The sequence below is a fragment of the Chiloscyllium punctatum genome, chromosome 8 (assembly GCF_047496795.1).
Source record: "Chiloscyllium punctatum isolate Juve2018m chromosome 8, sChiPun1.3, whole genome shotgun sequence".
Taxonomy (NCBI): Eukaryota; Metazoa; Chordata; class Chondrichthyes; order Orectolobiformes; family Hemiscylliidae; genus Chiloscyllium; species Chiloscyllium punctatum.
This window is the reverse complement of record NC_092746.1, coordinates 29,656,565-29,675,052: the sequence shown is the minus strand read 5'-3', so window position 1 is coordinate 29,675,052 and position 18,488 is coordinate 29,656,565.

Here is an 18,488-nt window from a genome sequence, read left to right as displayed (position 1 = left end):
ATCAAATTAACTAATTATTAATCACAGATCAAAGCAGGTATTTTACATAACTAAAAGAAAGTGAGGTCTGCAGATGTTGGAGATCAGAGTCAAGAGTGTGATGCTGGAAAGCACGACAGGTCAGTCAGCATCCAAGGAGCAGGAGAGTTGACATTTCAGGCATAAGCCCTTCATCAAGAATGTGGGGTGGAGAGTGTGGGAGGCTGAGAGATAAATTGGAGGGTGGGGTGGGAGTGAGGGGAAGGTCGCTGGGAAGGTGATAGGTAGATACAGGTGGAGGGTGACAGTGATAGGTTGGAGCAGAGAGTGGAGCGGATGGACGGGAAGGAAGGTGGACAGGTAGAACAGTTCAAGAGGGTGGTGCTAAATTGGAGGATTGGATCTGGAATGAGGTTGGGGGAGGGGAGATTTGGAAACTAGTGAAATCAATGCTGATGTCGTGTGGCTGAAGGATCCCAATGCAAAAGATGAGGAGTTCTTCCTCCAGTCATCAGGTGACTTGCATTTGGCAGTGGAGGCAGCCCAGGACTTGCATGTCCTTGCTGGAATGGGAGGGGCAGTTGAAGTGATACTAAAGTCTTCCAACATGTGAGGAATTTACACCACTGCAGAGAAACCTCAATGTAATTAATTCCTGATCTAACTATGCAATTACATTCCTTACAGACAGTACTTATACCTGAGGCACATTTCACAGCTCATCAGTCATCGAGGCCAGAAAAATCTGCACACCACAAAATAGAAACATTTGTTCTTCGAAATGTAACATTTCATTAAAGTACACTGTGCATTTTATATCCACTTACTATCAAGAGATTTTGATTATCTTTCCGAATCAGATATTTGTAAAAAATTGATGTTTTACTTTGGAATGTCTTCAAAGCATAACGCATTCAGTAACGATCAAAAGATTGGAATAAATAATTGACATGCTAATAAGATTCCATAGGTATTGTTTCCACATAATTGAGCAGTTAATTAGCCTGTTTCTATAATTCAAACTGAAAACATTATATATTGAAAGTCTTTATGGGTTACTTTGGTCAAAGCACAAGAACAAATGTTAAGCAGACACTATGCCAATAAGACTGGGCTGACTGAAAGTCTAGTCTTGATGAATGAGCATAAATTGAAAATGCCTGTAGCTGTAGCATTCAGGGACTGATTGGTTTTGCTGGAGCAGTGTACACAGTCTGCTTTCACCCACCTCTCCTGAAGTAATGGGGCTTATCCTGTAACCAAGCTGGGGATGAATGTCAAAAGGGCAGCTGATGCATTGTGTTGAGAGGAGAATGCCTCAGTAGCGAAAATGTCTTCAGAGCTACAAGAACTTAACTGATTAGACATGAGGATCAGGGTGGGATCTCACTATTTTGGATGTAGGTTTGCTCGCTGAGCTGGAAGGTTCATTTTCAGATGTTTTGTCACCACGCTAGGTAACATCTTCAGTCAGCCTCTGGATGAATCCCACTATAACAAACACACCTCCAAGTACTTGGCAACTCTCAGCATCAGAACCATAACATAGCTCATTCATAAAAGAGATGAGGTTTGGATCTCTTTCATGATACTGTACAAAATACAGTAAATACTGTATTTACTATGGATACTGTAAATCAGAAACGAAAACAAAAGTCGCTGGAAAAGCAAATCTAACAACATCTGTGAAGAGAAATCAGAGTTAACGTTTTGGGTCTGGTTACCCCTCCTCATACTTCATTCATAATGTAACTAAGCTGTTGTATTCCTCACAGGCTACACTCATAATTCAGACTTACCTCATAGCACAACAGCCACTGATGCCACACACAGACCCACATAACAGTCATACACACAGGTAACACTACACAAACACAAATACACATACACATGAGACACACATAGTCGTTACACAGACACAAGCACAGATTCTGCACACAGACACACACACACACACACATACTCAGACACTACACACTACATGCACATGAACACACATCCTTGCAGACACACACACTCCACACATTACATGCACGCATACAGACACAAACACAGAAAAAAAAGGCACATGTTAGAGAGCTTTATTAGAGGCACTTTACTCTGATTCTTTCAAGATTATCTTTGCAGGCATCCAGGAGCAAGATTCATCTCATTCAAACTTCAGCAAATGCAACAGCCAGATCACCCAAACCTCACCTGTAAGGAAGAAGAGAAGGAGAACAAGGAAGAATGCATGAGGTGTCATTATCACAGGAACCAGCTCAAAGACTGGCACCACATGTAACATTTAACTTTAGGACATACTGCTACATGCTGTTGATGGAGGAAGTGAATATTGAAGGCAGTGCATAGGGTGCCAGTCAAGGGTATTGCTTTGTCCTTGGTGTAACTGAGTTTCTTGAGTGTTGTTAGAGCTGCACTCATCCAGGCAAGTGAAGAGTATGCCATCATACTCCTGACTTGTGTCTTGTAAATGGTTAACAGTCTTTAGGGACACAGGAGCTGAATTACTTGATGTGGTATTCCGAGCTTCCAACTTGCTCTTGCAGCTACAGTATTCAGTTCAGTTTCTGATCAATGGTAACCCCCAAGTGGGGGAATTCAGAAGTATCGTTGAATGTCAAAGTGAGATAGTTGGACTGATGAAGTGTGACAGCAAAGTAGTTATACTCGTTCAATGGTGATCCACATGCCTGGATGACAGAAGTTTAAATTTCATTTTAAAAAATCTGGAATAAACAACTAGTATCAATAATGGTGACCATGAAACTGGCAGACTTTTTGTTTAAATGATTCATTCTCTTTAAGGAATGAAATCTTCTGTCCTTTTCCAACCATTTTGCTCATAAGACTAAGATCCTGTGAACAGATGTGGTTGCATTGTCAAGTTTGTGATGCTTCAATTTAGGTAACATGGGTAATTTTAATTGGACCTTTTATATAATGATGCTCATGATGACTGGAGATCTCAAAGTGTTATAAAGCCATAGACAGACTACTGAAGTAGGTAATACACTGAAGTAGGTAATACTCTTATAATATAGGAAACGCAGCTGCAAAGTTTTATAGAACAAAACGGCACAGTGGCACAGTGGTTAGCACTGCTGCCTCACAGTACCAGAGACCTGGGTTCAAATCCATGCCTCAGGTGACTCTCTGTGTGGAGTTTGCACATTCTCCCCGTGTCTGTGTGGGTTTCCTCCAGGTGCTCCGGTTTCCTCCCACAGTCCAAAGATTTGCAGGTTAGGTGAATTGGCCATGCTAAATTGCCCTTACTGTTAGATGGGTGGGTTGGTGTAGACTTGTTGGGCCAAAGGGCCCGATTCCACACTGTAAGTAACCTAAAAGTTTAAAAAAAACTTGATGAACAGCAATGAGATAAGAACCAAATAACCTATTTTTTCCAAAATAAAAACAGAAAATGCTGCAAGAACTCAGTGGGGCTGGGGACATCTGTGATATGTTAGTGTTTTGAGTCTGATATGACTTTTCTTTGGAAATTCATATCAGACACAAAGCACTAACTTTGCTTCTCTGTCTGCGATTGCTGCCAGACCAATTGAGATTTTCCAGCACTCTTGTTTTTATTTCAAATCACTAGATCTACAGTATTTTCCTTTTATTAATCTATTTTTGTAATGATGACTAAAAGAAGGCATTGGCCAGAACAGTGGGTTCAATTTCTTTTTCTCTAATAGTTCTAGAATCGTAAAGATATACAGTATGGAAACAGATACTTGGTTCAACTCGTCCAAGCCAACCAGATATCCTAAGTTAATCTAGTCCCATTTGCCAGTATTTAGCCCATATCCCTCTAAAACATATACCCACACAGATGCCTTTGAAATGTTGGAATTGTACCAGCCACCATCATTTCCTCTGGCAGTTCATTCCATAAACGCACCAATCTGTGCGTGAAGAAGTTGCCCTTTAGGTACCTTTTAAATCTTTCCCCTCTCACCTTAAACCCATGCCTTCTTATTTTGGACTCCCCAAGGGAAAAGGCCTTGGCTATTCATCTAATTCATGCCCTTCATGATTTTATAAGCCTTTATAAGGTCACCCTTCAGCCTCCGATGCACCAGGGAAAACAGCCCCAGCCTCTCCCTATAGCTCAAACCCTCCAACCATGGCAACATGCTTATGGGTGGCACGGTGGCACAGTGGTTAGCACTGCTGCCTCACACAGCCAGAGACCTGGGTTCAATTCCTACCTCAGGCTGTGTGGAGTTTGCACGTTCTCCCTGTCCCTGGTTTCCTCCCACATTCCAAAAAATAATGTGCAGGTTAGGTGAATTGGCCATACTAAATTGCACATAGTGTTAGGTGAAGGGGTAAATGTAGGGGAATGGGTCTAGGTGGTTTGCGCTTTCGCAGTCGGTGTGGACTTGTTGGGCCGAAGGACCCGTTTCTCCACTGTAAGTAATCCAAACCTTTTCAAGTTTCACAAAATCCTTCCTATAGCAGGGAGACCAGAATTTCACACAGCATTCCAACAGTGGACGAACCAATGTCCTGTACAACCCAACATGACCTCCCTACTCCTATACTCAATGCACTGACCAATAAAGGCAAGCATACCAAATGCCTTCATCACTATCCTGTTACCTGGGACTCCACTTTCAAGGAGCTATGAACCTGCACTCCAAGGTCTCTTTGTTCAGCAACACTCCCCAGGACCTTAGCATTAAGTGTATAAGTCCTGCCCTGAGTTGCCTTTCCAAAATGCAGTACCTCACATTTATCAAAATTAAACTCCATCTGCCTCTCCTTGGCCCATTGGCCCATCTGGTCAAGATCCTGTTGTAATCTGAGGTAACTTCTTCACTGTCCACTACACCTCCAATTTTGGTGTAATCTGCAAACTTATTAACAGTACCTCCTGTGTTCACATTCAAATCCTTTATAAGTGACAAAAAGCAGTGGATCCAGCACCAATCCTTGTGGCACACCGTTGGTGTCAGTCCTCCGGTCTGAAAAACAACCCTTCACCTCCACCACCCTGACTTCTACCTTTGAGCCAGTTTTGTACCCAAATGGCCATTTCTCCCTGTATTTCATGCAATCTAACCTTGCTAACCAGTTTACGATGAGGAACCTTGTCAAATGTCTTGCTGAAGTCCATATAGATCACATCCACTGCTTTGCCCTCATTAATCCTCTTCGTTACTTCTTCAAAAAACTCTATCAAGTTAGTAGCTATCATTTCCCACACACAAAGCCTCTGTAGGACTATGTACATCAGCCCATCTGGCAGATTTAATACCTTATTTAAATACCTCACCTGAAAAATGGAAGCTACAACAGCGCAGCACTCCCTCAGTTTTGCACTGGAGTGTCAACATCAATTTTTATGGTTAATCCCTGGAATGGAATTTAAACCAAACCTTTGTGACTCAGAGATGATTTTGCAACCAGCTAAGCCGGAGCTGACACAAAGGAGGATTTAAGTGCCTCCACAACTTCCTCTATCTGTATCCTTGGCAGCATCTGATCCATTCCTGGCAATTTGTCCATTTTAAGAGAAGCCAACATTTCTAGTATTTTTTTATTATTTTTTTAGCCATCAGTGTCTGAACAACCTCCTCTTTCACAGTTAACAGAAGTTTGTTCCTTGGTTAGATCCAAGGTATTCTTAAATTGTGCAGGTGGCTCTGGCTTAATTTAGCCTACCTTTCTACGGTCATGGGAATGTACCTCAACAATCCCTGGACTATCTCCTCTTTAAAAGCAAGCCAATTGTTCCTTTCCAGTTTTGTCAGCTTAACTTTAATTCAAATTTGTCTGGAGCAGATCTTTCTCACTCCAATAAAAATGCTTCTACAGCCACTGTGATTGTTGTTTCTCCCTCTGGTTTAATCCTTATCCTTTTCCATAGCTAACCTAAACCTTTTGATACTCTGGTCATTATCTCCTCAGTCTTCCCCGACTTGAGCCACTTGGCTCATCTCATGCACCAGGACCCAATCCAGCAATGTCTCATTCCTCATTATTGTAGAAAGAAGCTGACTTAGAGAATTCTCCTAGAAATGGTTTTTGAGACTTTTCCCTTTCAGTGCTCTGTACCCTATTATTAACCAAGCTATATCAGGCAAATTAAAATCCTCCATTATAATTGCTCAGTAGCATTTGCTTTAATATGTAAATTTTCCCAGGATTTGCACCTCTATATCTTTCCCACTGGATGGCATTTCATAAAATATGTCCATCAGTTTAATTATACCGCTACTGTTTCTTGGCTTTACTGATTATACTATGGGCGTTACATATATTTCACTTTTGTAAAATGTTGTTTTGAAAATTGAGCTCATCAAATGTGCTTTCTCAATATATTATTTGTAATAAGTTTCATAATGTGTTATTGTTATTAGTTGGAAACTTGGGCTCTAAAATGGTCAGAACAATGTCTAGCTTTAAGCTTGAGTTGTAATGCTATATTGTGTGTTTAAAAGGATGTTTTAAGTTCACTTTGAGTTCTGTCAGTGGGATCAGGTTGTCTGAAGGCTGAATAATTTATTTTCAGAGAGTGTGAACTATCCAGATGTCCAGCGAGTGTGAAGGTTTATTTCAGAGAGAAGAGCCCTATATTATTATAGCTGATGCTATGCAGCATCAGTGCAGCATAGCAGTCTCCAGAACAGTCAGGGAAGGAGATAAAAGTCCTGAGAAGCTCCAGAAACAAAGGCTGTAAAAGAAGAGTTGAAGGAATGCATGTTAATGAATAACTGATATGTTTACAGCTCATTCAGTTCACAGGAAAAGACAGTGACTAAAGAAATTGTATTGTATGAACGTAAAGGTTTACTGAAAAGAAACTAAGTACAGTTGTACCGACTAAACAAGGAATTTTAAAATAGAAACAGAGTCATCCTTCTCTGGGATTGAGTGTCTGTAAGGTTATTATTGGAAGTTTATTTCTGATATCGTAACTGTTTCACCTAATGATGTTCTTGTATAGTGTAAAAAATGTTTCTGCTTATTTCTTTTTTGTGTATAAATATTAATGTTATTTGGTTTAATTGACAGTCTCTACTAAATATGTTTAGTGGCTGCCCACCATCATTACCAAATTGCAAAAATAAAACTTATTGTCTGGCAAGCCAGGTTTCACTCTGGAATCTGACTTGCCTATCATCTGGGATTATATCGCACTGATGTCTAAAAAGTGTCAAAGGCCAAATGGTAAATAGCACCACATTTCACATGACAGTATCTGAAGCATTGGACTCCTCAGCTGGATATGAAGCAAAGTGCCATAGGAGAGAAAAATGGGCATAAATAAAAGAAATGCTGGTTTTGGTTTGAACATACACCAGGAGGGTAATTGCACAGTTAACTCAATATTGTCATCCAAATTAGTGTTATCTACTGGAGGACTCTAGTTCTAGCCTGACATTTATTAAATACAGGTCCAAAGCTAGATACTGCAGATGCAAGAAATGTTAAGTAAAAACTGTAAAATCTGGAAATATTCAGCACATAATATTCTGATACTTCAAGAGAAGAGTTATCATCAATCAAAAATGCTAACTCTATTTCTCTGCACAGATGCTGTTTGGCCCACAGTATTTCCAACATTTTCTATTTCTATTCTATATAGGAGTCAAAAGGTACATAGTTCATCCCCAAACAGCCAACATGGTACCATATGTTCTGGGTGGAAAAGGGGATATTAAGGAATCATGCAGGATGAAGGTATAATCACTGTTGTCAGGTTACCAGGCCATATAATTTATTATCTACAGTTGCAAAGAAGACCCACATTAAGGAAAAGAATCCCTTCTGTTGTAGCAGAGGATTTGCCTGGCTGGGATCATGCAGGTGCAAACGTGAGCCTTCTGCATCAGAAAAAAAAACTAACACTTACAAATTAACAACACTTTCATCCTGTATGGTAGCATTCACTGCGTCAGTGAGGTATTTCTGAAAGCAAGAACATAGTTCTTTAATGGTCTTCATGTTGCAACATGCATAACAAATTGAAAGAGGTTACTGACATTACCGGATGGAAGTTGGAAGCAGGCTAGTGCATGAATGTTTAGGGTCACAGTGATCATCACAGCCACAATGGTTGCTTTCATTCCCTAGTTCTTGGCTTTAATTCTTATTTTAATAGGTTCCTGACGACTGTGATGATTTCCCTGTGGAATCATAGTCACCTGACACATTGTGACTTGGTCAAGGTAAAATAGGAAATCCAATTCCTGTGCAGGCCTTTGGGGTATAAGCCTCCTCTGCCCTGTTCTCCTTTCCACTTTTTCAACATTTCGTGCAGCCCAATTCTGCCTATTTTCTCCTTCTGCCTCTCCTTCATGTACTACATCCTCGAGGCAAACAAAACAGAATGCCCATATTCCAATTACATTGGGAAACTAATCCTGTAGTGGAAGCAGGACGTCCCAGAAATCATTTTCCCCATTCAACTCTGTTAAACTGTAGCCAGACATATGGTCAACAATCAACATAATGCATGCTAGTAACCAAATAAATCCAAATAAAGACTTAAATTATTGGAGTTGAGTTTCAGAAACCATGTGCAAAACTGGTAAGAGATGAGCAGAGAGAGATTTAGACCTGCTTTGTTATCAATAGGGTAAGAAGCAACCATAACTAAGGGAAAAAACAAGAGGAGACTGAAGTGCTCTACTGAGGTCCATTGCATTCCTAAAGGCTGCTACCACCTGCCAGCTTGCCTATATTCCCATTTCCAATGTATTTCCCCACTTCCAAGTAGTTAAAGCTGCTTACAGCACAGCTGGAAATTAGACTCCTGACAGTGGAAAAAAGAATCAATCCCGGTGTGACATCTATGCGGATTGGAAAAAAACATAAAATCCCCGCCTGTAGGGTGGAGATGCCTATAATGACACGCTGGGAGTCGAGACTGATCAGTTTAGAGCACGCATCTACCAAAAACGAGGGGATGGGCCAGTGGGCAATAAACACCATCTTCTTCCCCATTTATCAGAGCTTTGAGAATTACAAACCTCCCATATGTGTCTTTAACACACTTTAGAATCTTAAATGTGGACTTTAAAATCTTCTCTAAGAGTGAAATGGGTCTGTACGAAGCACAGTCCTCTGGGACCTTGCCATAAACCACAAAGAATGCAAAGATCCAGTAGCATATAATCAACATTGGAATCTAAGATGATATTAGCATTGGGAAGACATTAAACTTGCATTTCAGGCATCTCAGAGAGGGAATTTTGTGTAGAGAGGAATTTAATTCTACCTTGTTCTGTAATTCTCAATTTGAAATAATTTGCCCTGGGCTTTATACCTATCATAGAATGTAGATTACAAATATCAAAAGTGTTAAATTTGTATTTAGGCACCTAAGAGTGTAATATTCTGTATTGAACAAATTTGAATCTAATTACACATTTTGTAATTTTGAAAAGTTTTGCAATGTACTTTTACAAGTTTTATGAATAATTATAGTTTTGGGGGAATGAAGATGTTTTTGTGGCTAACATTCTGGATGTAGATTTCAGATGTGAAATCTGAAAATAATATACAATTAGAATGAAACACAAGTGGGACAAGAAATCATGGAGCCACAAACTTTGAAAAGGAACATATTGGCCAGAATTTGTTGGAAAGAAATAGTGGCTTATGACAAGAAAGTTATGCCATTTAATAGTAAACTATCCAAAGCTGCTCTGTTGTTAACTGTATAAAAACAGCATGGTGTCCATAATATTCTTGTGAGTTAATTGCCCATTAAATATGCAGCAGAGGTTAAGTTTAGTAATTAAAAGTGATTAAATATAGTAATTACATTTTAAAAATGTGATAATTGTGAATGTCTATCAATCAATCTATTTAGCTTAGAGATCAAACAGTTAGAAGACTGGAATTTCATTCTCTCGTTTATTATTGGGGATTTTAAAAATGCTATATTCAATTTTTCTTACTTATCCTTTCCAAATGCTTAAGCTTTTCTATTGATCCAATCTTTCTTTACTTTTTTATCTGTCGTTCTGTACCTAGTTTTACTCTGAATTCACCAATTATATTTCACAATCTCACTCAGTTTCTCTTCTATTTATATTTCAACACTTACAATTTATCAAGTAAAGAAATAGGTCTTGTTATTCACTATGGCCCCAGCTACCCTGTTTCCTTTGTCACACAGTTGTCAGCTCACACTTGCAGCAATGCTTTCAGGAAAGGAAATAAAACTGAATGTCATATATATTGTGATGCCAACCATTACCAACTTGTGATTGGAATAGTACCACCACCATCCTTTTCATTGACTGGGTCTAAGAACCTACTTGGTTTACACTTGTAGAGAAAAACCACTAGTGAGTTTTAAGAAGAGTTTCTTGTCTTAAACCAGATGTAGTTTATTGCATGATAGCAATCATGTACTAGATACATTAGTAAGTTACACATAGTGACAAAACCAAAGAGGAGAATTTTGGATGTAAGTCTATCCTTTTCATGATCCTAAACTGCTCTGCTTTTCCCCTCACTCACTTCCTTATGAAACCATTAGATTGAGTAGAGCTTAATGCAGTCTCCAATATTAAATCTTTAAGCACCATTACCTTATACAAACTTACCCTCCTATAATCACTTTCCTTGATGCTAAATATGATGTCAGCCAATGTAGTGTTTCTCCCATTCCTGATTCACATTTATTTTAATTCTGACAAGGTTTCTTGATGCCACTCATGAAAATATGCCACCTTGAGGTCAAAATCAGTCTTTCATAACAACTCTGGAAAGTTGTTATTTGGTTCAAATTGGCTGTAAGGTCTAGAATTGAGTGATCCCGGCAGAACCAAAGTGAAAAAAAAACTGGTTATTGCTGAGTTATTGGTACATGACAGCACTGTTAAAAACACCTTCATAACTTTATTCATGATTGAAAATAGATTGATGGTACAATCATTATTCAGATTTAACTTAGCCTTTTTTTGTGAGCAGAACATACCTGGACAATCTTCTATACTATTGGGTAGACATCAGTGTTGTAGTTTTACTGAAACAGCTTGGCTAGAGTCAGGACTAGCTTTGGAGCAGGAGTCTGCAGCACGATAACTGAGATGCCTTGGTAGTATCCAGTCCACTCAACTGTTTCATGATATCATACAGTACAATTCAAATTAGCTGAAGGCTGGTATGAAAGGAATCTCAGAAGAAGGTGAAGATGGATCACCAAGCTGGAAGCAGTTGGCTATGAATGCTTCAGGGTGGTAAAAACAATGACTGCAGATGCTGGAAACCAGATTCTGGATTAGTGGTGCTGGAAGAGCACAGCAGTTCAGGCAGCATCCGAGGAGCAGTAAAATCGACGTTTCGGGCAAAAGCCCTTCATCAGGAATAGAAGCAGAGAGCCTGAAGCATGGAGAGATAAGTGAGAGGAGGGTGGGGGTGGGGAGAAAGTAGTATAGAGTACAATAGGTGAGTGGGGGAGGGGGTGAAGGTGATAGGTCAACGAGGAGGGTGGAGTGGATAGGTGGAAAGGAAGATAGGCAGGTAGGACAAGTCATGGGGACAGTGCTGTGCTGGAAGTTGGGAACTGTGGTGAGGTGGGGGAAGGGGAAATGAGGAAACTGTTGAAATCCACATTGACGCCCTGGGATTGAAGTGTTCCGAGGCGGAAGATGAGGCGTTCTTCCTCCAGATGTCTGGTGTTGAGGGAGCGGCAGTGAAGGATGCCCAGGACGGTGGCACAGTGGTTAGCACTGCTGCCTCACAGCGCCTGAGACCCGGGTTCAATTCCCGCCTCAGGCGACTGACTGTGTGGAGTTTGCACGTTCTCCCCGTGTCTGCGTGGGTTTCCTCCGGGTGCTCCGGTTTCCTCCCACACTCCAAAGATGTGCAGGTCAGGTGAATTGGCCATGCTAAAAATTGTCCGTAGTGTGAGGTAAGGGGTAGATGTAGATGTAGATGTAGGGGTATGGGTGGGTTACGCTTCGGCGGGGCGGTGTGGACATGTTGGGCCGAAGGGCCTGTTTCCACACTGTAAGTAATCTAAAAAAAAAAAACCTCCATGTCCTCGGCAGAGTGGGAGGGAGAGTTGAAATGTTGGGCCACAGGGCGGTGTGGTTGATTGGTGCGGGTGTCCCGGAGATGTTCCCTAAAGCGTTCTGCTAGGAGCCGTCCAATCTCCCCAATGTAGAGGAGACCGCATCGGGAGCAACAGATACAATAAATGATATTGGTGGATGTGCAGGTAAAACTTTGATGGATGTGGAAGGCTCCTTTAGGGCCTTGGATGGAGGTGAGGGAGGAGGTGTGGGCAACAGGTTTTGCAATTCCTGCGGTGGCATGGGAAGGTGCCAGGATGGGAGGGTAGGTTGAAGGGGGGCGTGGACCTGACCAGGTAGTCACGGAGGGAACGGTCTTTGCGGAAGGCGGAAAGGGGTGGGGAGGGAAATATATCCCTCGTGGTGGGGTCTGTTTGGAGGTGGCGGAAATGTCGGCGGATGATTTGGTTTATGTTGGTAGGATGGAAGGTGAGCACCAAGGGCGTTCTGTCCTTGTTACGGTTGGAGGGGTGGGGTCTGAGGGCGGAGGTGCGGGATGTGGACGAGATGCATTGGAGGGCATCTTTAACCAGTTCCACCACAGAACATGCCAGGTGGCTTCCTTCTTTAGAAGATAAAGGGGGCGCAGTGGTAGTCTGGCGCACTGACCTCTACACCGCTGAAGCCAAACGCCAACTCGAGGACACCTCTTCCTACCGCCCCCTCGACCATGACCCCCCCGCCCCCCCCCACCCCCCACCAGCAAACCATCATCTCCCAGACCATACAGAACCTCATCACCTCAGGAGATCTCCCATCCACAGCTTCCAAACTCATAGTCCGGGAACCCTGCACTGTCTGGTTCTACCTCTTTCCCAAGATCCACAAGCCTGACCACCCTGACCGACCCAATGTCTCAGCATGCTCCTGCCCCACTGAACTCATCTCTACCTACCTACCTGTCATATCCCCCCTAGTCCAAGAACTCCCCACATATGTTCAAGACACCGTAATTACACCGGCACCACTCCCCACCTCTTCCTCCGCCATATTGATGACTGCATTGGCGCCACCTCATGCTCTTGCGAGGAGATTGAGCAATTCATCAACTTCACCAACACATTCCACCCTGACCTTAAATTTACCTGGACCATCTCTGACATCTCCCTCCCCTTCCTAGACCTCTCCATCTCCATTAATGACGACCGACTTGATACCGACATTTTTTACAAACCCACCGACTCCCACAGCTACCTGGATTACACCTCTTCCACCCCACCTCCTGCAAAACTGCCATCCCATATTCCCAATTCCTCCGCCTCCACCGTATCTGCTCCCAGGAGGACCAGTTCCGCCACAGAACACACCAGATGGCCTCCTTCTTACGAGACCGCAATTTCCCTTCCCACATGGTTAAAGATGCCCTCCAACGCATCTCGTCCACATCCTGCACCTCCGCCCTCAGACCCCACCCCTCCAACCATAACAAGGACAGAACGCCCTTGGTGCTCACCTTCCACCCTACCAACCTTCCCATAAACCAAATAATCCGCCGACATTTCCGCCACTTCCAAACAGACCCTACCACCAAGGGTATAGTTCCCTCTCCACCCATTTCCGCCTTCCGCAAAGAACGTTCCCTCCGTGACTATCTGGTCAGGTCCACGCCCCCCTACAACCCACCCTCCCATCCTGGCACCTTCCCATGCCACCGCAGGAATTGCAAAACCTGCGCCCACACCTCCTCCCTCACCTCCATCCAAGGCCCTAAAGGAGCCTTCTACATCCATCAAAGTTTTACCTGCACATCCACCAATATCATTTATTGTATCTGTTGCTCCCGATGCGGTCTCCCCTACATTGGGGAGACTGGACGCCTCCTAGCAGAACGCCTTAGGGAACATCTCCGGGACACCCGCACCAATCAACCACACCGCCCAGTGGCCCAACTTTTCAACTCTCCCTCCCACTCTGCCGAGGACATGGAGGTCCTGGGCCTCCTTCACCACTGCTCCCTCACCACCAGACACCTGGAGGAAGAACGCCTCATCTTCCACCTCAGAACACTTCAACCTCAGGGCATCAATGTGGACTTCAACAGTTTCTTCATTTCCCCTTCCCCCACCTCACTGCAGTCCCAAACTTCCAGCTCAGCACTGTCCCCATGACTTGTCCTAAATGCCTATCTTCTTTTCCACCTATCCACTCCACCCTCCACCCCCGACCGATCACCTTCATCCCCTCCCCCACTCATCTATTGTACTCTATGTTACTTTCTCCCCGCCCTCCTCTCACTTATCTCTCCACGCTTCAGGCTCTCTGCCTGTATTCCTGATTAAGGACTTTTGCCCAAAACGTCGATTTTACTGCTCCTCAGATGCTGCCTGAACTGCTGTGCTCTTCCAGCACCACTAATGCAGAATATGAATGCTTCAGCTGTGTCTTTTTCAATCAGGCGCTGGTTCCACTTATGAATCAGGAAGGGGGTGTTGATGTAAACACTCCTTCACGTTAGGTATTTAATTTTGCACTACTATTCACAACGGGAAGCAGCAGGACTGCAGATCTTTGATTTATCCATCTTGGTTAGATTGTTTAGGTATGTCTATAGCAGGTTGCTTCTGTTGTTTAATATACTTGTAGTACTATATTGTAAAGAGACTAGATTGGAGGCAAACATTTTTTGAAGACTGGCAGACATCATCCCCATATCATGAGACTGACATAAAATAAGCATATTTTTGATTTTTTTTTGTTTATTAATACTTCCTCTTACTTTCACTGTTCCCTCCACCACCAGCTGCAGATGATGCTAAACTAATTTCCACTCTCCACTTTTCAGAGGGACTACTCAATCCATATTTTCCTAGTACAATTCTTTTATCACTCCAACCTTTTAACCATTTTATAAATGCCTGGCATTGCCCCTTGTTCTACTGCACACCTCATCTACCAGGCTTGGTCCTTTAGGGTGAGGAGGCAATTGGCTGAATTACTGGATTGGATCATGTCAGTGTCAGCAGCATGGGGCTTGATCCCCTTTCTGACTGAGATGAATTTGGGAGCTGCCTCCTTGTCCTATTCATGGTGAAGATTGTAATGTTTTCAGGAGAACTAAAGAAGGTATGTTTTTACAATATACATCTTACAATGTACCCTTCAGATACACAGGGTCCTGGATTGATAAGGTTGGAGTGATAAAAGAATTGTACTAGGAAAATGTGGATTGAGTAGTCCCTCTGAAAAGTGGAGGGTGGAAATTAGTTTAGCATCATCTGCAGGTGGTGGTGGAGGGAACAGTGAAAGTAAGAGGAAGTATTAATAAACAAAAAAAAATCAAAAATATGGTTATTACCCTACAGAAAGCCTGGACTGAACATTTAAGTCCAGCAAGAGGGAAGCAGGTTGCAAACCCGTTGAAACAAATGGGATTGTCTTAGTTCATCAGATCCTCACTGAAAAATAATTTGGCACACCTTTAAGTCATCCATTCTGGGGAATCTCCTGTTGTTTTTCCTTGTTTGTGAAGTGATTCCACAGGGCTTTCGTTTTAGCCTCCACAACTGCCTCTGCGTTAACAACAGATTCATACCAAACCCTCGATAAATCAGCAGTCACGTTTAAAAGGGAAGTAAAATGTATTTTCTTCAAAGCGACCCCTTTAATATGGCCACACGCTTCAAGAACCGCAAATGTTTCCCTCGCACAAATGCAGAACGCAAAAATGTTAGGAGTACAGGAAGGAGAAACGTACGCATTCAAGACAGTGTACTCATTGCCCTGGTCACAGCACGGATCTGCAATCCAGACCAGTCACAAACAGAAGGTGCTAGTTAAATGCATAAGTTTTGGTAGCATGTTTAGATATAGAGTCAGCCTTTTGTCACCAAAGATGATGCCAGACCTGCTGAGTTTCTCCGGCACTTTCTGTTTGTATTTCGGATTTCCAACATCCCCAGTTCTTTGTTTTTATTAAAGATTCTCAAGCGCCATTCGGGGAGTGATGGGCGTCCCTGGGTGCTCGGATTCCCGCCAGTGTGCGACACCGTCTCATCTGACTTGCAGGACGTTGCCCAGTCACTTCCCAGAACCGTCTGCTCCATCACTCAGCACTTTCTCAAACACGTCAGGACGCAAGGCGACTGACCTCGGCTAACTGTTGCACACTTCCTCAAGTTTGTTTTGTAGAAAATCCAACAAATGCAGATCCGGGCAGATTCGCGCAGGTAGTGATTTGAAACGAAACAAAACAAAAATGTTCCGCGAGCTTCCTATGTGCATTTACTTGTGTTGATTTTGGGAGAGAAGTTAGAGAAAGGATTGTTTTAGTCCCGAGGTTATGTTAGTTCGTGTGGACTGTGACAAATTCTGAGTCACGACGTTATCCGCAGTGACTTTGAAAATACAGCGCTCAGAACGATTGGGGTGAATGTGGTTCGGAAACCGTCAAAACCTGTGTTGTTTGGTATCAACACCAACCATGTTATATACAATGGGTGTGAACACATTTGAAAATATATAGTTATATTGTCATTTCTAGGTCTGTTGAGTCTCTTAAACACTTCAACGCTTTATAACTGGAGAATCTTCATACATATAAAATTTCCCACAGGATCTGAATTAGATTTGCAATCAGACAATAAAGTACACTTATATTGGAACTTCCATCACTTTCATATATCCCAAAGAGGTCCACAACCAATAAGGTATGTTTTGAAGTGTTGTCACTGTTGGGATTTAGGAAAATGTATCCAATAAAGGCACAGCAAGATTCCATAAATGATCAATTTAGTGGTGTGGGTTGAGAAGTAAATATTAATCACAATAACAAAACCTCCCTAGCTTTTCTTCAAATAAGAATATTTGACCTTTAGCTGCTAGAGCAGGTGGTGGCTCGGTTAATGTCTCATCTGAAACAACCTACTAACAGAATGGCCTACACTCTCTCAGCCCTGCACTGAGTGTCAAGTTAAATACACACCTGTGTCTGTGAACTGGGGACTGAATCAATGACCATCCCAGTTACTGGCTAGAGTATACTTCTCTAATCCCACAGGATTATGGATGATTTAAGTACTGTTGGTGAACCACTAAAACAAGGCTGACGTCATCTGCCTATTGTAGTATATCTGCAACCTTAAACACTAAACATGAGATCATTTTGGAGAAGAAATTTCACACAATGCAGCACACAACTAGTGCAGGTCAAGTTTCAAAGAGTTTCTTCTGACAGGTACCATTCATGTCATTTTAAAGTTCATTGTTAATGCCAGTAAGGAGCCATAGGAACAATCATTTATCTTTTAAATTTAACATGTAACTAAGGTAATCCTAGTGAGCAGGACTTTAGGTTTGTGGATTTGCATCTTTATCATTGAGTATCTTAGGTTTTACTGCAGTGTAACAGCTTCTCAGTAACTTGTGTCTTTTTTGCATTCACTTACTTTTTGAGTGTCAAATAAATTGAGAACTACTTAAGCACAGGAAATGTAAAGGGATGCAAATGACTCAATATGATTATATTTTACAGCAGCTCATAAAAGAATACATCTGTTGCTAAATATTTTTCTTTACTGAACACAATATAGCAATAGCAAGCATTGTGACTACCTTATGGGTGCCAGACCAGAACAACACATTCAGGAGATTTTGCTGCCATTCACATATTTTAGGAAACACTTACTTTATTCACAGAGCAATGTTTATAATTTAGGGCAAGAAAATATGTCACTATGGTGTTTTACCTGGCTTGCCTAGATGCTGTTTCAAGATACAATAAACATTTTTTTTGTTTCAGGAGGATCTTAGTTGAGGCAAAATAAAACTTGGAAATAAAGTTAGAAAATGGTAGGAATGCTGAGCAGGTCTAGCAGGGCAATTAATTTGTGCTATACATATTCACGCACAGCACCCTGCTCTTTGTAGACAAAATGAATTTGTCCATATGTTTCCTCTCTTCCATTAAGAAAGATTTATGGAGATTGCCATGCCTGCTGCTTGGCAGCAGCCAGCCCATTTAGTGTTTACCTGCCAAATTTGGATTTAATCAGCAAGGATTGACAAACAATAGTTACTTGTGCATCCCAGGCCAACTATGATCTAACTGATCAGTATCTGTTCTAGTGCAACATAAATTAACATTCCCTTTCTATGTTTGGTTTATTGTGTCCCTGTCCCAATGAATGCAAGACATAAGCTTTGATGTTTTGACTTTAAGTTCACATATCTCTTTCAGCAATATTAAAGATGTAAGAACTGCTACTTTTCCAATGTAACTCATAATGACTCAAATGTCCAAGATAAAGAGTAATGACCTCAAAGATCATTTTCATTCAAAGGTTTAGACAAAACAAACCAACTTGTCTTTTTTTAGAGAATGAAGAAATTAAGTAAAGTAAATAGCACATGAAGATTACGTTTAGTCTCTAGGAGGAGCATCACTCATTATTGGGAACTTGGGTACAAAGATCCCAAAAGTTGGAAATCATTAATTTCAGCAAATGGAAATTCATGCAGTGCATG